The sequence below is a fragment of the Temnothorax curvispinosus genome, unplaced genomic scaffold (assembly GCF_003070985.1).
Source record: "Temnothorax curvispinosus isolate PA1 unplaced genomic scaffold, ASM307098v1 QBEX01011715.1, whole genome shotgun sequence".
NCBI classification, from domain to species: Eukaryota; Metazoa; Arthropoda; class Insecta; order Hymenoptera; family Formicidae; genus Temnothorax; species Temnothorax curvispinosus.
This window is the reverse complement of record NW_020221495.1, coordinates 64,892-92,205: the sequence shown is the minus strand read 5'-3', so window position 1 is coordinate 92,205 and position 27,314 is coordinate 64,892. Positions and strand designations below refer to the sequence as shown.

The window sequence follows — 27,314 nt, the reverse complement described above, 5'->3', positions numbered from 1 at the left end:
AGCGATCGATAGTACTCATTCCATGTTGCCTGTAGTTCTGTAGGAAGGATTTCATCCCATCCTGTCTTTATCTGCCACATAGATTGCATGATGCACTTAGCAACGATAACCACGGGTCCTAGTAAGCCGAGTGGGTCGTATATCTGAGCTATTTTTGACAGCACCAGACGCTTTGTAACCTTTGAAGTTTCTTCGATCGTCACATTGTACTGTAGTGTATCCAACTTTGCATCCCAAAGAAGGCCTAATGTCTTCATAGCTCCTTCTTTGTCTATTCTCAAAAGGCTATCACAGGAGTCTGACAGATGCTCCAGTATCCGTTGATCATTTGAACGCCATTTTCTCAGGTGAAACTGTCCACTTTGAAGTAACTGAGATAACTTCTGCTGTAAAGCTTTGGCTTTTTCTATTGTATCTTCACCAGTTATGACGTCGTCCATATAGGAATTTTCTAGTAGGACCATTGCTGCTTCTGGAAACTTCTCTTTCTCTTTCTTTGCCAATTGTTCCAAACTCTTCATAGCCAGGAAAGGTGCGGGCTTGGTGCCATATGTCACCGTGTTTAGCTTATAAATTAGGATTGAAAGTGATGGATCCGGTCTCCAAAAGATCAGTTGGAAATCTCTGTCCTCTTCACATATTAGTATTTGTTGAAACATAGCCGCTATGTCTGCCGTTATCACATAGCGGTGCGATCGAAAACGTAGAATAATGCAGAATAAATCTTTTTGAAGATTCGGTCCGGCCATCAGCTTGTCGTTCAAGGCCGTTCCCAAAGTCGTCTTCGCCGATGCGTCGAAAACGACACGTAATTTTGTTGTCGTGCTATCTGGTCGAATTACTGGTTGATGCGGGAGTATGTATGACTGCCCAGGTTTATATTCGGAGTTCTGTTCTGCGAGTGACATATGTCCTTGTTTTTCATAATTCTCCATAAACTGGACATACGTTTTCTTCAATTCTTGATTTCCCTTGAATCGCCTCTCAAGGGAATACAACCGTCGTAGCGCTTGATTCTTCGAATCGCCTAGCTCGACGTCAGGTTTTTTTGAAAGTGCTACGATGAACCTGCCGGTATCGTCTCGTTTGACTGATTTCATGAACTGTTGTTCACAATCAGCTTCTTCCTTGGTGAGACTTCGCTTTTCTTGTGTCTCCTCTTGATTCCAAAACCGCTCTAACTGCGTTTTCAACTCTGCATTTGTTACAAGCCCGCAAAAGCTTTTAGGAGTTTCTAATCTTGTGTCGATGAGCTCTCCTCCTACTATCCATCCTAACAGTGTATTTTGTAGCCTGGGTATTTCTTTTGCTTGCTGAATAGAGTCTTTGCAAATTAATTGCCAAAAAGTCCTGCACCTAGTAGTATATCCACCTTACCAGGTACGTGGAATTCTGGATCTGCCATACGCAATCCGTCCGGTAGACAAATTAACTTTGTGTTGATCTTAACTTGTGGAAGTCTCTCAGTTATTGTAGGCAACACGAGACATTCGATTGTCACCTCATAATCTGCGTACATTGACCTGATTTTTACTTCAGCTGTCTTACCGACACTTGTCTCGGATCTGTTTATGCCACTGATAAGTTCACTCTGTTTTTTGCACTTCAATTTGAGTTGCTGACTAATTCTTGTGTTATTAGATTCGATTGTGAGCCTGCATCCAAAAGCACACGGCACACTTGCGGATTTCCATCGGCGTCTTTGACTGTTACTCGAGCTGTAGAGAGTACCACGCACGATGTTGGTTTTTGAGCGAGATGGACCACAGGAGATGGCTCTTCTGCGTCTTGCAAGATGGCATGCTGAGTGCCATACATGACTACTGACTTCTTGGAGGAATCCTCGCTTGACTTTGGATCGCTGTCGGCTTCTCTTCCTGATCAGAATGCAGTAACGTGTTGTGCTTCTTTTGGCATCTTCGGCACGTTGAAGATTTACAAGCCGTCGCGTAGTGACTCTTGCTTAAACAGTTTATGCATATCTTTTTCGCTTTCACCTCTTTCATTCTGTCCGAACACGATAACTGTAGAAATTCCGGGCATCTATAAACTTGATGAGTTTTGTTGCAAATTGCACAGTTCTCTTGAGAAGTGGTCGCTAAGCTATCTTTTCTTGTTTCTTCTGTAACGAAGCCTTCGATGTATCTTGCTTTCCTTTGTTTTTATCGAGCATCTCTAGCGTTCGGCATCGCTCACTCAGAAATGTCAAAAACTCTTCCAGCGTTGGTCTGTTTTCTTTATCTCTGTTAGTCTCTTCTTCCCAAATCTTCTGGGTGTTGAAATCCATCTTGTTTTTCAATAAATGTATGAGAAGCTCGTCCCATTGATCTACTGGAAGCTCGAGTGTTTGTAGAGCCTTCAAATGCGTTCTGACGTGAACAACCAACTGTCTCAATGTAGCTGGTTTGTCTTTCGATATGACTGGAAAATCAAGCAATTGATTTAAATGCGTGTTAATAAGAAGCTTCTTGTTCTCATAATTTTGCACTAATAAATCCCATGCATTTCCATAATTCGCTGCAGTTGTTGCCAAGCCTCCGATGACATGCAACGCCTCGCCGGTTAAAGAGCTTCGCAGGTATTGGAATTTTTGGATTTCTGTCAGTGCGGCGTTGTCGTGAATTAATGATTTGAATGCATCCTTGAATAAGAGCCATTTTATAATTGCCGTTAAATTCCGGAAGTTTCAATATCGGGAGTTTTACGTCCAAACGTCGATCGCCTTGTCTCAGTTGATTTCCGTTTCTGTGGTAATTTTCTGCTTGTGCTGCATTAGCCTCTGCTTGATTAGCGGCCTGCGTTTCCGCCAATGCTCTGTCAATCACAATTTGAAGCTTCGTTGCCGTTTCGAAGTAAATATCTTCAAAGACCTGCCGCTCTGCTTCTTGCTCCGCGCAAGTTATATCTTCGTCTTCGACTTCTCTTAATTTCACTTCGTCAATCTTCGCTTCTACTTCTTGGAATGCTTCCCAAAGATCTTCGATTCTTTTTTACTTGACCTTGCTTCGGATACTGACGTATCTTCATCGATGCTATTGTTGATTCGAGTCACCTGACCCTTTACGGTCGCTCGACTTTGCTTCAACTTCCTTATATCTGTCATTTTGTCCTCTTGCGTTGATTCGAGGTGTTTCAATTACTCGTTGTATATGCGATGCACCACCCGCGACGTGTACTCTTACGAACGCTCGCGACGTAAATCTCGATGTGAATCTCGGTGGGAACTCGGCCTGTGCGAGCCACGAAATGCGTTATGTATTATGTCCCCGTGCACTCGCGACGTATGCTTTACGCGTTCGCGACGTGCGGACTCGGCATGTGCGAACCAAGAGGTTATGTCCCCGTGCACTCGCGACGGGTTTTACGCGTTCGCGACGTGCGGACTCGGCGTGTGCGAGCCAAGAATGCGATACGAATATCTGTACACCCGCGACGTGATCCTTGCGGACACTCGCGGCGCGCTGACTCGACGTGTGCGAGCCGCGAGAGCGATACGAATATGTCTCTTTACACCCGCGACGTGAACCTTGCGGACACTCGCGGCGCGCTGACTCGACGTGTGCGAGCCAAGAGGTTATGAGCAATTAATCGATTTGATCGAGACTCGACGTGTGCGAGCCACGAGAGTGCGATTCAAGGTGTGTCTTCGTACACCCGCGACGCGTACGCTTTACACTCGCGGCGTGCAAGCTCGACGTGTGCGAGCTTCAAGAATGCGAAATGCGAGCGAACTGATGCGGACGCCTGTCACTTAATCTGATCGAGTCTCGACATGTGCGAGCCCCGAATGCTTGTTTTTTGGTTCGTGAGAACAATGCCACCCGCGGATACTACTACGCGCGCACTACTTTCTCACAACCATTCGACTTTTCTACGGCACAGCCGCGATCTCGTATTACTGTTTCTCTTTACCGCGAGCTCTCTTTCGTAACTACGCCGGTAATGTCTTTGTTCGCCGCCATCTTTCTTGTCGTTACGGCGTGCTTGTTCTTCACTTCGCGATTTTTGATCACTTTTGCGATTCTCAGTCTAATCTCTGCTACAACCCATCTCGCATGGGTTTTTGCCACTTGGTTGGGCGCCAAATTGTTATGTTGGGGATAAAGCACACAAAATTTTTACGAATGTTCACGGAGCCTTTATTTCGTTACTTCTCCCTGTTCTTCATTGCTCTCAACTAACTACTGCGCCGCTCACGCCGCTTGCGCTACCAACGTAAACTACCGTAAACTACCGAACATTTACGAATCAGACCGAAGGTAAAGGATCGTTTACAGGGCCTGACAGATCTTCTTAGGCGCCAGTTGCCCACGAATAGTGAGTGTGACTCTTTTGAAGAGGTTTACCTTAAAATACGATAAAATAAGATAATGACTGCTTTATTCTTCGTATTCGAGACAGACGTATGGGGCATTCCATGCGAAGTGATCCAGCCCAAAAAAAAATGTTTTTTTTTATTGTGCTGAAATTTGCACAATCTATTGCCCTATTGACCATAATTATTCACACCAATTTTTTAGACATTTGTCCAACGCGTTGTCTACTTACAGGGGTTTAAAGTTTTGGCGTTGAGGCCGTCATGTTAAACTTCACACATCGATAATTTGTCGTAAACATTACCGATTTTAAATAATGACCAGTGATTTTTCAAGTATTTTTTACACCCTTTCGAGATATATTATGCATTATTAATAAAAAAGGTTAATTCATTGATATTTTTCAACATTAATAATAAATTCAAATTTTTCTTTAAGATCTGCATCTTTGATTTCAATAAAAAAAGTGCCAAAAAAAAGAAGAAAATGTTGTCAACAAAAAAGTATAGGAAATCCAAGATGGAGAAATCACTCCTTAGTAAGTTACAATTCATTCTGTGTGCGAACTCATGATCCGTGCCGCCCGCGCCGGGCCCCGCCTTTGGCTCGGGTGGCAAACTTCACACTCGTCTGAAAAACGCTGCTTTCTCCCCTAGATGCACAATATACTATAATAGATGCTTACAACGTGACATTTTATGAGCAAAAAAGATTATATAGTCACTGGCAAGACTGGCAAAAAATTGAGTAAAAGCTGAATAAAAAATTATATTCAATATTCAATATCAAAGAAAAAAGTAACAAGTGTAAGAAACCAATAAAACTTAACAACAAAAATGCACTTACATGTTCACAAAACGACAGCGTACAACACAGTTCTTTACACTTCAGACTTATGATCTGAAATGCTGGCCTTTGCATCAGCGCTTTTGGTCATCCCGGAGTTGAAATGGAAATTTTTAAGCGTACGGCGCAACACTGAACAGAAATAACGCAACACCTACCTACAGCGCGACGCCTATACCACATATCATCTCGTCTTGCCAAAAATCTAATAATGGTATCATAATAAAAATACACATGGATGTATTTGGCATTTGACGCTCTTAAATTTGCGTTGGAAAAATTGTTATATTTGGCAAAAATAATAGGTAGGGGTGGGGTTAAATTTAAAAATGTAACAAATTTGAAAAACCTGATTACGCCATTGTAAAGAGCACAAAAAGCTATAAACGTTTTGTACCAAACTTTTTTTCATACGTCTTATATTTTCGAAGATATTCGTTAAAAACTATAAAATCCGTTATTTTCAAGAGGTTGTTTCAACCCCTAAACGTCGAGATACGCAGCTAAAAAAAACTCGTGTCTAATGTTTTTTGATGCTTGACAACATATCCAAACCGCATCCAAATCGGTCGTTATTTTTTAGGGGTTGTTTCAACCCCTAAACGTCGCGATACGCCGCAAAAAAAACCCATATCTAATGTTTTTTTATACTCGACAACATATCCAAAGCGCATCCAAATCGGTCGTTATTTTTTAGGAGTTGTTTCAACCCCTAAACGTCGAGATACGCCGCAAAAAAAAAATACGAGTTTAATATTTTTTGATGCTCAACAACATATCCAAAGCGCATCCAAATCGGGTAGGGACACTTCCGACCGTTCCCTTGTCAGCCAATCGGCATTCATCTTTCTGAATCTTTACATACTTTATTTAATTTTGACTTATATATTGGTATAAAAGAAGTATCGAGTTGTTTTTCTAACATGCTCCACTGTTCAGCACTGAGATCAAATCTATTTTTGATAGAAACCACAATATAATTTGCATTTCTAACCTGCTTCTCCAAAGTGAGAAGTATATTGGATAATAAGAGTTTGGGAATATGTAAGTTACTCATAGTTCTTGACGTGGATATACAAATATCCAACACAATCGTTGTCGTTGATAAAATAATTATTAAGGGAAATTCGGCAATGTATTGATAAATGCGGTAACTATGAAATCATCGACTTGAAAATATATAATCATATACGTCGGATCTCGCTCACAACCCACGACACGACACGAGTGACTCTATTAACGCGAAACAAGACGAAGACATGTGCGACTCTATTAACGCGGAACAAGACGATAACAATTACGCGTATTCTATCGCTCGCTGACTGTCGGCGGCCGGGCGCGAGTCCCCGAGACGAGCTATTGCATTCACTTAAGCCATGATCAGACTACGGATTAGGATTGAGATTGGACTAAAATTTCATCAATTAGATCAAAGTTTACTAAACTTGAAGTTAGTTTTCTTTATTCTGATTGATTAAATTTCAATACAATCTCAATCCCAATCCGTAGTCTGATCACGGCTTTACTCGACCGGGCCCTCCCGCGGTATTTCTCTCGGCATTACTGAGCGGATTTCATGATATTCGCGGCATAACGCGACTCCCGGGAGGACCTCGGCATTAAGACAGTATTACTTGGATACAATATGCGGTGCTTGAGCAGTGGCCTTACAATCGGTCTCCTGGCAGCCGGGTGTCCGTGGTCTCGCTAGGGTAGCATCTCTCGGTTCGGCGGCTCGCACGACAGTCTCGATTTTCCGGCCCGGCGGGACCACGCTGGCCCCGCACCTGCGCGCCGGTGTTGCAAGCCCTGCTTACTGCTGGGCGCTCAGCGAGCGTAGCGCCCGACTTGGGTTGTGGTTTTAAATCCGCTTGGAGTCTGGCTGACCAGGCCGCTATTCAATGTCCGGTTACTCGACGGCCCGGCTGGTCGGGCCGCGGCTCGTCAACCGGTGGCAATTTTCCGGGGGTGGTTCCATGCCACGGGGACCTTCGTCAGGGCGTCCCCTTTCCGGATCTTCCGTGCTCGGGCCGTTATTCGGTGTTACGGGCTGAGCGTTCGCCTTGCGAGGCGCTCCGCTTTACTGGCTGAGGGCGTCAGCGTGACCCGCCCGCCGGCTGTCCTTCCGCAGCACGCCTCCACCTAAAAATCCCCCGGTGCGACTCCAGTCGTTACAATAATCCGTGACCGCCTACTCAGCACCGCCTTGCAATAATCTATAAGTCTCGCAAAATGTATTAGACCTAATTTCAAACGCTAACGCCTCGCCCCCCTCGGGTAGAGGCACCACCCTTGACGCCTTTCTCGGCCGAGCTACCATTTGGACAGGGGACGTGACTTTTTCATCTCACACCGTATACAGTTCTCGTGGACAACTATTATGATTCTGACATGCAACATTTGCATGGTCTATTCTTAAAAACGTAACCGTCATCTTTTCATATTTATAAGTTGGTTAGCATATTCCAGTAGATTTCTATAAAAAGTATTATTACTTTGATTGTTCATTCCCGCTTACTTTTTGAAGTTTAAAAATTATAACATGGTATAATTTTTTTATTCAAAAATAGCAAATATTATTTTGAACCGTCAACATATTTAATCCAGTTTTTTATGTCCACTTGCTTAAAAGATTTATTCATATTGGTTTCATCATATATACTTTTTTCACTTTTTAATTCTCAAAGCTTTTTCAACTTCTTTGCGAAGAAAATGATTTTTTTTTATGACTTCATAGTTACTGCATTTATCAATACATTGCCGAATTTCCCTTAATAATTATTTATTATGGCAGAATTCGTAACGCCAGTGAAATTCGTGGTTAATTGAATCGTAACAAAAATGACTCGTGCTTGCACGCATGCGAAGCCGAACGTAAAACTGAACTCCCACTCGCGAGTGACCTTTACTCTATTCTGCGTGCATTCCGATTAGCGACAAACCGCTCACAAGGCAGCGCCTTCGTGAAGATGTCCGCGAGTTGGTCTTTGCTCGCGACATGACAAATGTCGATCTGACCGTTCTCGAACGCGTGCCGAACATAATGGAACTTAATTTTTATATGTTTCGTTTGACGATGAAACACGCGGTTTGTAATCAGTCTTTCAGCCGCCGAATTATCACAGAAGAGCGTCATCGGTGACTCTTGCTTAACACCGATCGTCTCGAGTAATCCGCGTATCTAAACGATCTCCTTCGTTGCATCGTGAGCAGCCACGTACTCAGCCTCTGCAGTCGACGTAGCCACAATAATCTGCTTCCGCGCCATTCAGATCACAGGTCCACCATTCAGGATCAACACGACACCGCTAACCGATTTGCGCGTGTCGACATATGTTGCCAAATCAGCATCTGAGTATGCTACCAGTTGATTTGCATTTGAAACTCCGCCGGCAAACTCAATTCCGAGTTCAACCGTTTCTCGCAGATAGCGAAGCACGCGCTGTGACTTGTCAATGTGCATGAACGCTTGACTCCCGAAAATTCGCAGATGTGACACGTCTGGCTTCCCACCGGTAAAGGCCTCATAAGGCGTTTTGCCGTTTAGACGCTCGAGCGGTACTCGATTCCGAATATGTGCGGCTGTGCGTACAGCTTCCGGCCACAGAGAACGCGGCACCTCCGCCGCTGCAAGCATCGATCGAGCCATCTTGATTATGGTTCGATTTTGTCGCTCCACACGACCGTTCTGTTCCGGGCAATACGCTGTCGAGTGCTCGTGGTGAATCCGGTCCTTCTGGTACACCTTCTTTATTTCCGCTGACAGGAACTCTTTTGCGTTGTCGGACCGTAAGCGTTTTACCACGTGACCATGCGACTTCGCATACGCGATGACTTCTTCGACTTTTTCTACGATTTCCGACTTGTGTCGAATCGGGAACACGATGACAGCACCACTATAGTCGTCGACGAAGACCGCCATCCTCGACTTGTCGATTCCTTCAACCGACATTGGGCCGCAGATGTCATAATATATGAGCTCGGCAGGTTTCTTCGCTCGGTTAGTCGACTTCTTGAATGGCTTCCTCGACATCTTGCCCAACACGCCACCTTCGCACACTGAGTCGCTTCCACTCTTCGAATTCAACGCAACTTCCATACCGGTGACAGCGTCACCTTGAATCAATTTGTTTATCATTCGGTAATTAGTGTGCCCGAACCGCTCGTGCCATACGCTGGCCGGAACCGTTTTCGAGCTTGCGATGTTGGCTTCCGCACTCCAGAGCGCTCGCATTCTCATTTGATAAAGGCCACTTCCCGATCGATGACCCACCGCGAGAACCCGATGTCCTTTCTTGAGCGTCATTTCGAATTTGCCGAATGTCGCGACCGCCCCGTGATCCGTCGACGAGCCGATACCGAACAAGTTCTTCCCCAGGTCAAGGACGTACAACACGTTAGCGAGTGTGTGTGTCATCGTCTCGTTACCGACATCAAAATCAGCGACGATCACTCCGCGTCCGCGCGCGTACACTACCTCTTTGTTACCGACCGTGATTGGTACTGAGTCATCGCCACGAAATCTTTGATCAACTCACGCCGAGGCGTCATGTGATGCGACGCGCCGGTATCCGCGAACCACACATTAACCAAATTTTTGTCGTTTTGCGACACCATCAACAGGTCACCGCTCGTGGAAGCCATCGACGATGCTTCTGCACTCGCGCCATCCGACGCGCCGACTTGAGCGTTGGACACTCGGCCTTGCGATGGCCGGTCTTTGCCGCAATTGAAGCACTCACCACTAAACGGCTTCTTCTTGTTCTTCGATTTTGGTTTCTTCGACTTCTGCTTTCCGTCGCTCTTCTTCGCTGTCGTCTTTGCTTGCTGACTTCCGGTCTTTTTATGATACAGCGCCGCCGACGCCGCATTGTCGTCGATCGACAATCCTGACATTGAAGCCGACAATGCCTCGAACTTGAGCAAACGCGGGATGAGGTTTGTCATCGTCTGGCTTTCGGCAGCCATCGAGTCCCATGCCGCTATGACGTGCAACTACTGCGGCGGCAGACTGTGCAACGTCTTCGTAACTAACGACACGTCGCTCTGTTTTTCACCGAGATCTTCGAGCTGCCTTGCCATTTCTTTGATTCGCGCGACGTGCTGACCGATGGTCGAACCTTCCGGAATTCTGTAGTCGAAAAATCACTGTAACGCTAACTGCCTCGTGGTTCTGATGACTTCAATGGTTCCATTTACTTTGGTACTTTTGGAACTTAATGATGCTCATGGCCGAACTGTACTCTGGCGTAATCCTCAGCCAGGTTCAACCAGATACTGTCGGCCAATAAAATTCGAATATGCAAAGGAAATCGCAGAAAACACTGTCGCTGAGGTTGATGATATGGAAGCTAAGATTAAGGCATTGATACCAACAGAGATTAAGACTACTTGTGGTAAATTCTAAGTCGATCAAGACATGGAGCTAACTATGATAGACGGAAAAGTGTGCCAGCATATAACAGGTGTAGCTTTATCTGCATCATGTACTGTATGCCGAGCTACACCTGCAAAGATGAATAATTTGGAAAAATTATCTTATAAGCCAGAAACTTAGGAAAATTTTAGATACGAACTCTCAACACTCCATGCGTGGATAAGGTTTATGGAATGTATACTCCACATTGCCTATTGCTTAGAATTTCAGAAATGATCAGCAAGAACCATTGAATAGAAAGAACAAATGAAAAAGAATAAGGAAAGGATTCAGAAAGAATTTAGAACAAGAACTGGTCTTCTCATTGATTATCCAAAACAAGGTTCGGGAAATTCAAACAATGAAAACACTGCAAGACGATTTTTTTGCGACCCAGAATTAGCATCAGAAATCACAGGTGTTGATTTACGTTTAATTCATACATTTTCTATCATTCTACAAACGCTTGCATGTGATATGAGAGTAGATGTTGAAAAGTTTGAGGAGTATACAAGAAATACACTTAGTCTCTACTTAGATCTATATGCATGATTCTACATGCCTGCATCAGTGCACAAAATACTTTTTCACGGAGCGAACATGATCAAGTCTTTCGGGCTAATCCCTATAGGGATACTTTCAGAAGAAGCTAAGGAGTCTAGAAATAAAGATTTCAAACGGTATCGTGAATTTAATACTCGCAAATGCAGCAGGATTTACACAAACACCGATTTACTGCACAAACTATTGATCTCATCAGATCCCTACGTATCTAGTCTAAGACAAAAACCAGCAACAACGAAGCTTGAGATCGACTTAGAGAGGCAAAGAATCTCTTGATTTTATCTGGATCATAAGCATGCTAAAAGTAATAACAATCAGCCCTTTTCAGAGCTAAATGATGTGCAAAATCAGCAACCTCCACGTGGTGCACATTGGGTAACGTTGATGCTGACGTTGCTACCGAACTATTTTGAATTGATATTTGATATTCGTAATTCAATAAATTTGGGCTTGGGGATTTGGGGTTTATGGATTTGGAGCTTATAGGTTTTTATTTTATGGGTCTAGGGTCTATGGGTTTAGAACTTATGGGTTTAAGTTTATGAGCTGAGGGTTGATGGGTTACGGGCTTATGAGTTTGAGATTTTTGGGTTCATTGGATATGGGTTCCGGGTTTATGGTATTGAGGTATATGGGCTGAAGAGTTTATGGATGCAGGGTATACAGACTTAGAATTCATGAGTTCATAAGTTTTGGGTTGATAGATTCTAACCCGATACTCGTAATCAGCGATACCGAAAACTCCTTATTGGAAAGTTTCATGAAAATCGACAATTTTTTCGTGTTTTCGTCCGCCATCTTGAATCCGTCATTTTGAATTTCAAGAATCGGGCTTAAACATTTTATTTAAAATGTAAAGACTTTTAATTAAAAAAAAAATTCGTTCGGATACCTTTAAAATTGGAGCGCCTGGCCATTTTTTAAACAAATCATCGTGCTTTGGCCCACTGTGGCGTCGTGAGGGATCGCGTAATCCATAAAATTAAGAGTCGGAAGATTGTAAAATTGGGGGAAAGTCCTTCGTTCGGATCGGACACCGTATCGTCGTGGGGCCGTAGGGTGGGCTTCGCGTGATCGCGTCGTGGCGTGCAGGGCGTCTTTTGCGTTGGATTTTGCGGGCCGCGCGAGGTATCAAGCGTGATAGCGGTTGCCCTTCGCGAGGCCATTGGAAGCAAGGTAGGTTCGCATAAAGGCGAACTACCTTTCGCGCTATTATCGTCTTGTTCTGTGTTAATGTATTGTTTTGCGTTAATGTATCTTGTTCTGCGTTAATATATCCTGTTCCGAGTTCGAACAGCGATTGCCAACAGGACCCAAGCCTGAGAGAATGAGCTGGTTAGGTTTCGCGTAACGTGGTGCGAATCATCACCTGGCGTCCATGTCAAACTTTGAAAATTATACCGGGTCGAGCTACCATACGTGACTAACTTGAACAATTCCAGCTTGCAGGAATATAGATTTTTGAACAAAAAGACTCGTCGTAACGTATATATATATATCTTTTATATATATATATATATATAAGGTTATAATATATATAGTTATATATATATATATATATATATATAACCTTTTATTTTTTACAAATATACATATACGTGTATTTATATCCGTATGGTATAGAGAATTGCAATAATAACATTAAATGTAATAATAGTTATAGTATAAAACTATTGTCTCCTATTTTTGAAATTAATTAAATATGTATTGATTAAATACATATTTATTATATTTAATGTTATTCTTGCAATTCTCTATATTAAGTAGATATAAATACACATATATATCGTATATATTCATATATATTCATCAAAAACGAGTCTGAAAATCACACGAGTCTGAAAAAGCTTTCGACCCGAGGTGCACACGATATTTTTCACAACACCTCTTTACGGAAATGTTCGACTTTTGAATGCCTGTAAAGTGTTTGCGTTTGATGTTCCATTCATACAGTTTATACGCGCGTGTAGTTAAATAGAAAGAGAAAAATAGAGTGATGTGGGGTCCAGAGACGAAGCCCTGGTGGGGCCCAAGAGTAAAGCCCTCGGTGGGGTCCAGGGGCAAAGCCCCTGGTGGGGTGTGGAGGGCGAAGCCCCCCACATAAAAAAAATTAAATTAACATAAAATTTAAAAAAATATATAAATAATTTTAATTTTAAAATGACAATAAAATTTCCAAAAAATGTAAAAAATATAATTTTTAGAATATAAATGTATCATTAGACTCGTGAAAATGTCAATAAATTAATAGACGATGATACGAGTCAAGCGCGGTACGTGGTGCGCAAATAAAGAATTAATAGTTACAGAAGTAACTAAAATGTATATACTTATATACATATATTCCAACTTAATAAACTGCGCGCTGATTATTTGTCGGACTTGAAACACAGCTATCGTTGAAACATTAATACCCTTCCCTCCCCGGAACGCAGACAAACGAGACGAAGCGGTCAGGAGCGGTAAAACGTTCGCGTGTCCGTTGCAGAAACGTGATAACGTTTATTAATTGAGACGCAAATGTGGTGCCTGTTCAGAGAACGTCAACACCTCAACCTTGGAATCTGAAAACGTCGGTTGTAAAGCTCGACTGATCCACGCGTCGAAGAACGTATCCGATCGACATGGAAACGGTCGAGGAGAGCGAGCCCAACGTTTTTCGCGAGATCGCGAGTGAGGAGGAGCTGGCACAAATTTTTAAATAATTAAATCTACACGATTTAATTATTAAAAAAACTGTAAAGAAATTATTGCGAAAAATATTAATGTTCCAACAATAGCTGTGTTTCAAGTCCGACAAATAATCGGCGCGCAGTTTATTAAGTTGGAATTTATATATATATATATATATACGTATATACATTTTAATTTATTACTTCTGTAACTATTAATTCTCTATTTGCGCACCACGTACCGCGCTTGACTCGTATCGCCGTCTATTAATTTTTAGAATATAAATAAAGAATATAATTTTTACAAAGAATAAGCATTAATTAGTGAATTTAATATTTACACTACAATTTTGGAATTGAAAGATTGGATTATTTCCTCTATTTTGTATTTTAGATGTTGATTTAGATGTATCTTCAGTCATGATACAGCCAGCAAGCGACACAAGTCGACACAAACGTCGTTTTATCTTCTTTTTTTAGCAATAAGTAACAAAGACAAAACGACACTTGTGTCGACTTGTCACTTGCTGGAAAGCTTCCTATATATGTTTTAAAATTTGCCCGTTACTTTACTTTCCGCCCGCTAAACAGGGAGGAACGTGATCACTTTCCGCCCTAGGGAGGAAAGTGACCACTTTTGTTCCTGTTTGGCGGGAGGAAAGTAACAACTTGATTACTTTCGTCCCTGTAACAAGGACGAAAGTAACAACTTTCCTCCCTGGCGTGAAATTGGCCACTTTCATCCCTTTCTACAGGCATGGAAAGTCGAACTTTCCGTGAAAGTGTTGTGAAAATAACATTATGATGTAAAAAGCGCTATTTTCTATCAATTTTTTAACAAAATTTTTATTATAATTTTATCGACTATACAAAGTTGAATTAGCTACAACCCAAGTAGCATAAAAATATAAAAAATTTTTTAAACTCATTTTTAAAATACATATCTTTGAAAATGAGTTTTTAATATCTTTTATACATTTTTTGCTACTTGGAAAAATAATAAAAGTTTAAAAATATTTCACGATCGACAAAACAATGTAGAAAATACTTGAACTGGTATTATTTTTCTCGTAGAATTTATTCTGAAAATCATGGTAATTGTAGGACAATATGGTATGGAAAGAATTTTATAAGAATTTCTTTGATTAATATTTATCACAATAAAATATAATATCTATCACAATAAAATATAAAATATGTTTGATTAATTTTACTATACAGTTTAGTAAAATTAAACATATTTTATATTTTATTGTGATAGATATTATTATTTTTATTGTGATAAATATTAATCAGAAATTTTCATAAAATTATTTTTAAGCCATATTGTCCCATGATTACAATAATTTTTAGAATAAATTCTAAAAGAAAATTCTCTCTGTGTGTATTTACTGTGAGTGTAGTAACTGTACATATAACAATAAAGCTTACCAGAATGACTGATCCATGTCTTAAAACGATCATCTTTAATGGATGGAAATCGATGCAATCGTATGCCATCATCGAATTTTGTTCGATGACACTCAGCATATGCACACCTATCATATGCGCTTATCATATTGTGTTAAAACAACCTAGCTTCCGAAGCGCGGATCTAGCTCGCGGCTGGTCAGGGTTCGGAGTAGGCGCGGAGGAAGACACAAGACTCGGTTAAAATATAACAAAAACGTAATAGAGTTTATTCAATTAACGTGAATATATCGAGGTGATCGCGGAGGCGCGCGGTAGATATGTACAAAAGGTCGCGGTTGCTGCTACGATAGCGGCGGTATACAGTGATCACGGAGTAGGCCGATACGTACAATAGATCGCGGACGCGGTTTACAATGGCGGCGATATACAGATATCCCGGAGTTTCACGGACGCTATTATAGCGACGATATACGGGGATCGCGGAGTTCGCGGATCGGCGGGCGCGCGGGCTCGCTAAAATACGGTGTGCGATTACGGCGCGGGTGACGCGGTGTCGCAGGCTTGGATAGCGGCGGCGGTGATTAGACGCGATATCGAGCGGCTAAGACCCTTAGCGGAGATAGGGAAGTACTCGCTATCTCGTGGCGCATCGATTCGTGCAGGCGGGATGCGGTACCGGGTGGCCAAGACCCTTGGCGAGTAAGAGAAGAACTCTCTTACCCTGGTTCACTCCGGTGCGGTGTCACAGGTGTTCGGATGGAAGTCCGAGTCAACCGCCTAGATACCTCTCTCGGCAGAGGCAGAGAACACTCTCTACCTCCTGGTTGTTCGACTGTGGGGTTTCGAGATCCGTGAGCAGCGGAGAATCGGTCGGATCGGCTGCTGGCTCACGGCGGAATCTAAAAGTTAGCAACATTGCTCGATTTATATACGCCCGCGATGGTGTGTCGGCGTGGTGGGAGTATACGCAACGGCAATCGCGCGCGCCGGGATGGAGCGGCGGAGCGTTCGGGAAATACGGCGTCCCGACGCCGCGATTGCGTTCGGTGGCTCTCGGCCGTTTTCGGCACCGCTCGGCGCTCCGAGTCGGTTGCCGCGCTAAGTCCGTTCGCGGACTGATACGCGAGATGATTTGATTAAAAAAGGGCATATCTCGCTCGGCGGGTGTTCGGCCGGGTGGCATCCGGCTGATGCTCGCCGGGAATGATGCATTTCGGGGCGCATCGTTACAGTGTATTATATATATATATGAATATATTAGATGATGATTCTATCTCGTATTGCTACAAAACACTGATGATACGCACAAGTGATTTTAATGAAACGCATAAAACAAAATCACAGTAATGAAACGCGCAAGTAAAACAAAAAACATTCGCTTCTCGAGACACGTCTTTTTTCTTTTTTTACAGCTTTTTTATATTATATTCGCGCGCGTTCTAAATTTGTTCAATCACTGATCTAATAATCACGTAATATAAGTTTGGCAGCAATATGAGGTACAATCATCATATAATATATTCATATATGTATGTGATACATATGAATATGATAAGCGTATATGATAGGTGTACGTACATTGAGCATCATCAAAAAAAAGTTTAATAATTGCATGCGATTACATTCTTTAATTCAACTTTATAAAGTCGATAAAATTAAGACAAAAATTTTGTTAAGAAAATAGGAACAATACTTTTTACTTTACTAATATATTATTTTTTAGCAAGAAAAAGATAAATAATACAATAAATATATTCTTGACTGGCTGCATGCAACGTGTCCAGCTATGGTGAGAAATTACAAATATGTATGACACTTTTTAAAAATATATATATAATCTCATACGTAATATTCATTTTTCGATAAGCTTATCTTATTAAAATCATACAAATTAAAATATATATTATAATTGACATCCACGATTCGGATAACACAGTAGTACTGCCTTATTAACATTGCTCCATGCGAGTGAGTTCAGACAGATGGCGCAGTGCAACGGCTTAAACTTCGTGGACGGGATTTTTCGGAGCGTTGGTCATCTCTCCCCTCATCTCTGCTTCAACTTTTAACAATTAACATTGTGATATTTTAAGTATTAATTAGAAACAAACGGCACACGAGCGACGATTTTGCTTCTCAGATTCTGTTTTACTACACAAAATGTATTACTAAAAAATAATTAACATTCTTAGGAGAAATCATTATTACGCGATAGTGCCTGTTACACGTGCATATAAATACGATAGATTTTTCAGAAAAATAGTGCCTGTCAAACGTGCATAGATACAGATCACTTTTTCGTTCTCTTTAACTTTAGCAACTTTTACAAGACAGCATATACGTACGTGTGCGATTTTGGATACACCTTCTTTCAGAGCCTGTTCGCACGAGGCGGTTTTAACACACGGTTGCGCTACTTCGTGTGGCCGCGCGTTATCGCGAGGCGAGGTGTGACAACGCGCGTATACGCGCGTACGCGAAATGACGCGACGATGAGCGTCTACGATACGCTTTGCGGCATTTTAGATTCATAGACACGGCGTTTCGCGTACGCGCGCGTTATCGCACCTCGCCTCGCGACAGCGCGCGGCTTGTGCAAACGATAACGCGCGGTAGCAATCGCGTGACAACCGCGCGGCAGAAACGCCTTGTGTGAACAGGCGTTTCTGCTCTAAAGATCTCCTCGGTATTAGCTGGCTTGGTATCAGCTCTCTGCCTTCAATATATATTTCACTATCTATCACGCGGCGATGGTCACGACCATCACTATTTCTAGGTTATAACTGACTGACAGCGCGCTGAACGCACTGACTGCACTGAGCGCAGTACGCACACGTACATATATCAATATATCGACTCGAATAGATTTACTCGCTGGGTCGGTAATAAATATAGTTATACTAGCATGGTGTCGAAAACATATATCTCTTTTTGATACTCTCAAATACCATCTACTGAGCGCATCTAACTTACTGCACCAGTGTGCACTAGTTCAGCAGTGCAGAAATAGAAAACAGATGGAGACGCTCGAAACTGGCGATACTAGCACCGCTAGCGTCAAAAAAGTGAAAGTGACGTTCTGACGACGATGACGTATCTCAATAAAAATTTACTCACTTCAGACTTTACATCATAAAATCTCTGCTTATAGAGCACGTAAGGAAAGATAAAAACACTTTTATTTATAAATCGACTCCAATCTATCGATCAAGCCTACTTAGAACTTGATCCGTTCACTCGTTATTGAGATCTCAAAATCTCGAGTACTCACAACTCGTCGCGTCGCGTAAAAGAGTGACGGTGTGTCTCGTTTTGCGTGTACTTGGCGCGAGACACTACCGTGATATACACATACAGACATTTTTTAAAGAGGTGATTTTTCAACGTTTTCAAACATTCTGAACACATTGGCATAGAAAACTGAAAAAAAAATAGCACCAGTTTTAAGAAAATACGGCTATTACTGAAAAATTAAACTTATCGTCGTCATCCTAAAAAAAATTATAATTTTGGAACTAAAAACCAACGGAGATAAGAACTTTTCGTCAGTCTTTCTCGATCAGTAGTCGATTAAAGACGCGCTCTGTAATTTCTTGTTAACGCCAAGTTGAGCTTGGTTTTGATTTTTGCCGTTGATTTATAAAATTCACTTTGCATTTTTTTTAGAACACAGTGAGAATATATAGAAAATTATACAAAAATCGCTTGTTTCGCCATCCTTGAAATTCGACTTGAATTTGGTGCTAAACGATAGTTATATATAAGACATTAATCCTCTGAAAGTTTCAGATTGAACCCACTCTTTATCTCCACGATATGATGGGTCAAAGTTCGCATTGTGCATCAAGTACCTTATCCACTGCTTCAATAAGATCTACATGCAGAAAATAAGGTCATGATATATGTCATGAAGAATAAGATCTTACATATATACCTACGTGCGTACGTGTGTGCGTGCATGTGTGCGTGCGTGCGTGTGCGTGCGTGCGTGCGTGTGCGTGCGTGCGTATGCGCGTGTGCGTGTGTGTGTGCGTGTGTGTACGTGTGCGTGTGTGTGCGTGTGTGCGTGTGTGCGTGTGTGCGTGTGTGCGTGCGTGAACTTTGACCCCTCATATCTTGAAGATAAAAAGTGGGCTCAATCTGAAACTTTCAGAGGATCAATGTTTTATATATAACTATCGTTTAGCACCAAATTCAAGTCGGATTTCAAAGGTGGCAAAACAGGCGTTTTTTGGCGTCACTCTTTCCGAACAAATCATCAACTTTTTAATTGTATGCGTGCAAATAATCTTGATTTATCAAATTACGATACTTTAATAAGCCGCATAACATCATGTATTAATACTGCATTACCCAAAGTCACGTTGGAAGCATTGAAACGAAAAATCATGCTTTTCATGAAGACTTTGAAGTCAAAATGGATAGCTAGCCGTTACGATTACAACAAATTTATTACAAAAAATGAAAATTGGTTAAATTATGAATTTTCTTTTCCGAACAAAGTACTGAATTTAATTCCTACTTCTTCCCGTATATGTATGTCTCTTAATAGATCAAAGAGTTTCGTGTAGAATGTCCCGAACGACATAAAAAAAAGAGGACTGAGGAAGTACGGAATAATCCGGAAATGATTGATTTTATTGTTCGGAAAAAGTTAAAATCTGATGACGCGCTATTTATATATAATTTTATCCAGAGACATCCCGAACATGTCAAAAAGATTAGACAATTCAGTGAAGAAATTGAAAATGGAACAGATTTGATTGATAGAGATAGTTCATTAAGTACTTTTATTTCTGCAAATTTAACACGCTATCAATATAATATTATTCGTGACGTCACCAAATTTAGATTTAGAGCACTACTATCGGATCACGCGGGAGTATTAACGGCGATCGGCCGCAAGGCCTCACGTCACTCTGAGACGCTTGGCTCTAGAACACCGTGACCGCCGGGGCACAAAGCCCTCGGGGCACGCGCTCTGCCTAACCGAGTAAGTAAGGAAACGATGAAAGTAGTGGTATTTCACCGGCGATGTTGCCATCTCCCACTTATGCTACACCTCTCATATCTCCTTATAATGCCAGACTAGAGTCAAGCTCAACAGGGTCTTCTTTCCCCGCTAATTTTTCCAAGCCCGTTCCCTTGGCAGTGATTTCGCTAGATAGTAGATAGGAGCAGTGGGAGTATTATGGGAGTATTATCAAATTCAATTACACCGGCACACAAAAAAAATAAAATGTCGAGTGCGAAGACTGCCACATGGTAGGTTCTATTCCTTGCGATGTATCTAAAGACCTGAAAGCAGTCCCACCTCGAGATTGGCTCTTGATTCCATTCTACAAGCTTGGTGAGGGGGTAAAGTTTGAAAAATTGATTCGATTTTTTGGCACCTCATACTTGCTGCAAACGAAGCAGAAGCAAATTGCGTTATCTATACAATCGTGCAAATAGTTACGGTTACATGATGACGACGCCCGCGGTCCCGCTTTCCCAACCTGACCGGATAGGCCAGTCAAATTAGACAAAAAAGAGGCTTTTGCTCGAAAGTGAACTTTTTTATTCCTTTTTATGCGTGTTCCGGGTGTTTAGAAAAGCTTATTTATGAGTTGTCGTGTTATTTAACCCAGAGTTTTTTGAGGGGGGAAGGGGAAACCAAAATTTTCGCGTTTTGCATTTATCTCGTTTCAATTAATAGATAGCATTTTTTCGCTCGTGAGAAAGTTGTAGGGCTTGAAAAAACGAAGAAAATGAGCGGTGACTCGTTCCGATTCGTCAAAAATTGAGCCCAGGGGAGCCTCCGGAAGTCGCGCGTGTCGAGCCAGAGACAGAAGCAAAAAACGCGCCGAGTTCCGAACTGTTTTTTTATGCATAATTATTAGTAGATATTTATTAATTTGGCATCCTCATAAAAGAAGTTTTATAAGCAAAATAAAATGTTGATTAAGCAATGTGCAAATTTATAATTTGCATACTTAAAAATTGTGAGGAAGTAATGTTCAAATTTATAATTTGCATACCCAAAAATTATGAAGGGGCAATGTGCAAGTTTCTACTTGCCCACTTAAAAACTAAATTATGAGAAAGCAAGGTGCAAGTTTCTATTGCCTCCTCATAGAGGAAGCTTCGTTTTTGTTAAAAAAAATTTTTTTCTGAATGTGTTCAGAATGTTCTAAAATGTCGAAAAATTGCAATTTTAAAAAATGTCTGTATGTATGTATGTGTGTATGTGCCAAATTTACCGAAATTTCTATAACTCCAGAACTAATCAACCAAATCTTAACAAATTATATATGAAATAGGGGTAGAAAAAACTGAAGAAAATAATAAAATTAATAAAAATTGCTAATAATAAAGAGGTTACCGATTTCTGTTTAAAAAAACAGCCAAATTTACAAAAATTTTTATAACTCAACTTATTAACCAAATTTTAAAGAATTATATATAAAATAAGAGTAAAAAAAAAACTGAAAAATATAATAGAATTAATAAAAATTACTAATAATGAAGGAGTTACCGATTTTTATCTAAAAAAATCTATATGATTGCCCTAATTTTCGCAAGTTTTGAGATATCGAGCTTAATTTTTTTTATGGATAGAGTATCATTAAAGGTGGGTTGCTGTTGAATTTGGCAATGATCGGTGAAGGGGTTACCGATTTTTGCCTAAAAAGTGTACAAGTTATACATGTAATCTTATATAATAGAACGTATCATTAAAGAAAGGTTGTTTTGAATTTCGCGAAGATTGGTGAAAGGGTTACCGATTTCTGCCTAAAAAATATATAGGGTAGACCGAGGCAAATCGGATTACTATGTATGATTAGTTTATTGCCATTCCCCGTAGGGCTTACAAGGCGTTTTTGTGAGGAACGTACCCAAACCTCTTACACACATCCCCGTATTAACTGGCCATTTACGACCTCACAATTTTTATTTTCCCGCTCCCTCCCCGTACCCCTCTTCGCCCCTCTTCCTCTTCCTCTGCTTCCTCCGCGTTGTGTTCTTCTGTTTCCCTTCTTCCTGTCACGACTCCTCCCTACTTGGCCCACTCTCTTTTCCTCTTATCCTCCTTTTCCTCATCCGAGTCCATGAGGAGCTTCTCCTCCATCCCTTTGGAGATCTCATCTTCCTCGGATCTTCTTGCGCTCCTGCAATCTTCGCTCTTCCTTTCTAGTCTTCTTTCTTTCTCTTCTCTCTCCCTATCCCTCCTCTCCACCGACTTGTCCTCATTCATCTTCACACCTATTCTGTTCCCCGCTCTCTTCCTTGCCTCCAGCACACGCCATTTCTCCTCCTCATCCCTCTGCCTCACTAATATCGTCAACCAGGCCCCTCTCTGGCCAATCACTCTCACCTCTCTTATCTCCACCTTCACTTTCAAACCTTCTGTGAATAGTTTCTTTACCTTTTCCCAATTTGATTCTTTCCCTTCCCATTTCTCCTTCTCGATCCTTATTATCACATTTTTCTTTCTCATTTCTTCATCCCTCCCCTGCCCACCATTTCTTCTTCCCTACCCTTTCTTCACTCTCATCCCTCTTCTTTTTCCCTCCGCTTTGCTCCATTCTTTCCACCTTTCTTTTCAGTCTCTTCATCTCCCCCTATAGCTCTTCTATCTTCTCATCCTTCCTTTTACCATCCTCTTTCACCTCCCTCAGCATCTTCTTTACTTTTTTTTCCACAATCCCTTCCACCGCTTCTATTATTCTATTCCCCTTGCACTTCATCCTGGATTATCTGTAACATGTACATGTACTTTACATTATTCTCCTTTCCTTTTCTCTACTTTTCTCTTCCTTCCCCCTCTCTCTCCCTTCTCCCCTTTCTCCCTTTTACCCTTCCTTTACTTCTTCTTATTTCTCACCCTCCCTTTTTCCTTCCATTCTTTCCCCCTCTATTTCCATCATCCATTCTTCGCCTCCCCCTTCCTCATGTAGCACCCATCCTACCGCTTCTTGCCAACTTCCACTTCCTGCTTTCCATCTTCTGCATTCTTCTCATACATGCTCCCACGTTTTTTCCCTATATTCACATTTCCTACATTTCTTCTTCTCTTCCCCTTCCCAGTACCTGCTCTCTCTCATCTCATTCCCTAGTCTAAACCTCGCCACCCTTCTCTACCTACTCTCTCCCCAACCTTTCTTCAGATATCCCGGAATGCTCTCTCTTTTTATTACCTTGTACCATTTATTATATTCCGATTCCTCGATCTTTTCCCATCTCTCTTTCCTTTGCTTCTCCTTATCTCCTCTAATTAGCTTTCGATACCATTCTTCTCCATCCTCTCTCAGCCTTTCCAGTTTTTTCAGCCCTACTCCCCTGTCTTCAAAGAAACTTCCTCTAGCCTCGCCAGCTCACTTCCTTTTCCCTCCTTTAACTTTTTCTCGAATCTCCATGCCCTCATCCCCGTCCTCCCTCTTAACTTCTCCCTTTGCAGCTCCTCTCTGACAAGGTACCACGGAGTTCTTCCGTCTACTCCCAAAACCCATCTGATATACCTTTCCTCCAACCTTTCCATTCCTTCCCTCTCTCTCCAACCCCATATTTCCGCCCCATATCCCATCACCGTCCCACCAGTCTATCAAACAGCCACAATCTTTTTCCCCAGTCTTTCCCAAATATTCTCTTCCCTATCCCCCATACCTTTTCCATCACCGCAGCCGCCTTCCTAATCCTTTCCTTCACCTGCGCTTCCTGTCCTCCGTTCCTTTGGAACACGTAACCCAGATACCGAAATTCCTTAACCTCCCCTAATTCTTTTCCTTCCCATCTCTATCTTCTTTTACTGTCCCTCCCTCCTCCTTTCTTAAATCTTATTATTTTTGTTTTCTCCACATTCAGCTCCAGTCTCTTCCTACTTAAGTACCCTTCCAATCTTTCTAACATGCTCCTCATTTGATCCTCGTCCTCTGCAATTAGCACTACATCATCAGCATACGCCAACGTATATACAGTATATACACCCTCTTCCCTCCTAACCTTATCCCTCCCCATTTAACCCTGCCCATTTCCTCCTCCATATCCGCTAGCAACCCATTGAACAATAATGGGTTCAATGGGCACCCCTGTCTTACCCCCCTCCCCGTCCAGAATGCCTCTCCTATTTTCTTACCCTACTTCTCGTCTCCCTCAAAATCTTCTCCGTCCTTCTCACCAGCCCTTCCCTTATTCCTTTTTCCCTCATTGCTTTTACTAGTATCCCCCTGTCTAATGAGTCAAACGCCGCCTTAAGATCTACAAAACATGCTATCGCCTTCCCCCCTTTCTTCTGCAACCTTCTATTCACCACGTAATTTAACACAGATATTATCTATAGTTCCCATTCCTCTTCTGAAACCTGTCTGGTTTTGTGGCACTATTCCCTTCCCCTCTAGCTCCACTTGTAGCTTCTCCGCCAGAATAGCCGTGTACACCTTATATAGCGACGCCATTATTGTCACCCCTCTGTACTCCTCCACCCTTTTTCTTTCCTCTTTTTTTACGATTGGTGCGATTAACCCCTCTTTTCAATTCTCCGGCCAACCTCCCCCTTCCATACCCTGTTGATAAATCTCCATGCCCAATTCTTCAACTCCTTCCCCCCATGTTTCCACGCCTCGCTTGGTATTCCATCCCTTCTCATTGTTTTTCCATCTTTCAACTTCCTTATTACTCTCCTCATTTCTTCTACGCTTATCTCCTCCTCCAATTCTCCTTTCTTTTCCTCTTTCCCTCCATCTACCCTATCCTAACCCTCCCCTCTACTCCTCTTAACAGTTTCATAAAGTGTTCCTTCCATTCTTCCTCCTCAATCCCTTCCTCTATTCCTCTCGTCTTTCTTCTCTCCCTATTTACTATTTCCCAAACCTCCGATTCTCTCCTTGCTTCCTCCGCTTTTCTCTCCCATCTCAGGTTCTCCTCCTCTTTCTTCCTCTTACATAGCTCCTTAAACCTTTTTCTCCTTTCTCTGTAAGAACTGCCCTCTTCCCTTCCCTTCCTTTATTCCTTCAATTTTCTGCTCGCTTCATTCTTCGCTTCTCTGCAATCTTTATCCCACTACCCCACCTTCTCCTTTCTCCTTCCCTTCAACTCTTTTTCCACCCCTATTATCGCCTCTGCTATTCTTGCTTCCATTTCATTCCATTTCTTATCTAATTTTTCCTCCTTTTCCTCTACTTCCCCTATTTTTTCTACGAACACCTTCACTCCTTCCTCGTTCCACACTCCCCTGTTCCTTTTCTTCCCTGTTCCTTTTCTTCCACCCTTTCCCTCTGTCCTCCTCCTCGTTCCCCCCTTCTTACCATTATTTCCAAGAGGTGGTGGTCTGAGTCTACTCTATCTCCCACCGTCATGCTCTCGATCTTCTCTCTTACTTCTCCATCTCCTATTACATAGTCTATCACCGTATCTCCTTTTCCTCCCGTGAAAGTAAATTCCCCCTCCTCGTCTCCCCTCACATTTCCATTGAATATCTACCATCCTCTCTCCTCTAAGCAATTTACCAGCAACCTCTCCTCTTTGTCCATCTTCTTATCTTTTGAACTTTTTCCCCCTCCCGACTGTCCTCCTCCCTCTTCCTCTATACTCCCACCTTCTCGCCCAGTTCGTACATTAAAATATTCCCCTATTATCGTAAATCTTCCTTCCTCTTTTCTTTCCATTATGTGTCCCATCTCCTGTAAGCTCTCCTCCATCTCCTCTTTCTTTGCATATACCCCTACAATACTCCATCTCTCGTCACCTATCCTAACCTTTCCCTCTATCCAGCCCTCCCTATCAATTTCAATTTCTGTCCTCTTCTCTTTTAACTCTTTTCTTATTCCCATTATCATCCCTCCTATTGCTCTCCCTTTTTTATTCTTCCTCTTCGCCGTTTGCACTCCCCACTCGTACCCCCTTGGCAACCTTCCCCTTATTCTCTCCCAGCCCTTTTCTTCTATCCAGGTCTCTAACATGACTAATAAATCCTTTTTCTTCAACCCTTCCCAAAAGTCCTTATCTTTATTTTCCAAATCAGCTACATTCCAGAATACCACCCTCCAAAACTTACTTCCCCCCTCCTCTTTTCCTCTGCCCCCAATATTGCCACTCTTTAATTCCTCCCCTCTCTCCTCTTCCCTTCTTATTCCACCATCTCCATTCCCAGTCCTCCCCCTCCTACCATGTCTCTCTCCTCCTCCTTCTCTCCTCCACTCTCCTTTCTAATCCTTCCCCTTTCATCCTTTAGCACCTCCTCTTCCATATACTTTTCCGGTACAACTGAGTTGACAGCGTGTGAGAGTGTGCGAGTGGAAAGAGAAGAAAAAGGAGTGCCATAGGAGTTTGTGGAAGGCGAGAGTGTGCGAGAAGGGAGGAGCAAAGGTGAGTGAGTGTGGAGAAGTAAGGGGAGAGTGGTGGAGGAGCGTGAGAGGAGAGTATAGGGAGAAAAGGTGACAGGGCTTGAGTAGGTAAGCTAGGCTGGTTCTGGACCACATACCGATGGCGAGGGGGGGTGAGAGGCGGGGGGGCCGCGGGCGGGGGGGCCGCGGGAAGGAACCGCCCGTTTCGGGCGCCGCGGGGAAGGGGGAGGGGGGAACCGCATGTTTCGGGCGTCGCGGGGGAGGGGGAGGGAAGAACCGCGTTTTTCGGCGTCGCGGGGGAGGTGGTCCGCGTTTTCCGGCGCCGCAAGGTGACCGCGTTTTCGCCGCGCCGCGGAGCGTTCGCTTTTTCCGGCGCCGCGGGGCGAGGGGACCCGCGTTCGCGTTTCGCCGCGCCGCGGAGTCCGCGTGACGTCACACGGCACGCTCGCGTTATCTCCCCCTCGTAGATGTTTCCTTCCCGTCCCCCCATTCGTCTTCTCGTTCGCGCGGTGTCTCGCGCCCCCGCTCCCCCCGTTTGCGCGAGTCTTCTCGTTCGCGCGGTCTCTTTCCCTCGCGCGTTCTCGTTCAGAAATTATGCGAAAATTATTAAATAGAAAAATTGCTTACCACCGCATGATTTCAACCTGAAACCCCTGGCTCTTGAGCCACCTTCCGCACTGTGTGTGTGTGTGTGTGTGTGTGTGTGTCTGTGTGTGTGTGTGTGTGTGTGTGTGTGACACAACATTGATTGTCTTTTTATTGTTAC

The 27,314-nt window shown here is 42.6% G+C and overlaps 1 protein-coding gene across 1 annotated transcript in view; it reads left to right on the top strand.

Moving 5' to 3' along the window:
• Positions 1-27,314, top strand: part of LOC112461760 — an 84,393-nt gene that overhangs the window by 28,463 nt on the left and 28,616 nt on the right. The gene's annotated exons all lie outside the window — the stretch shown is intronic.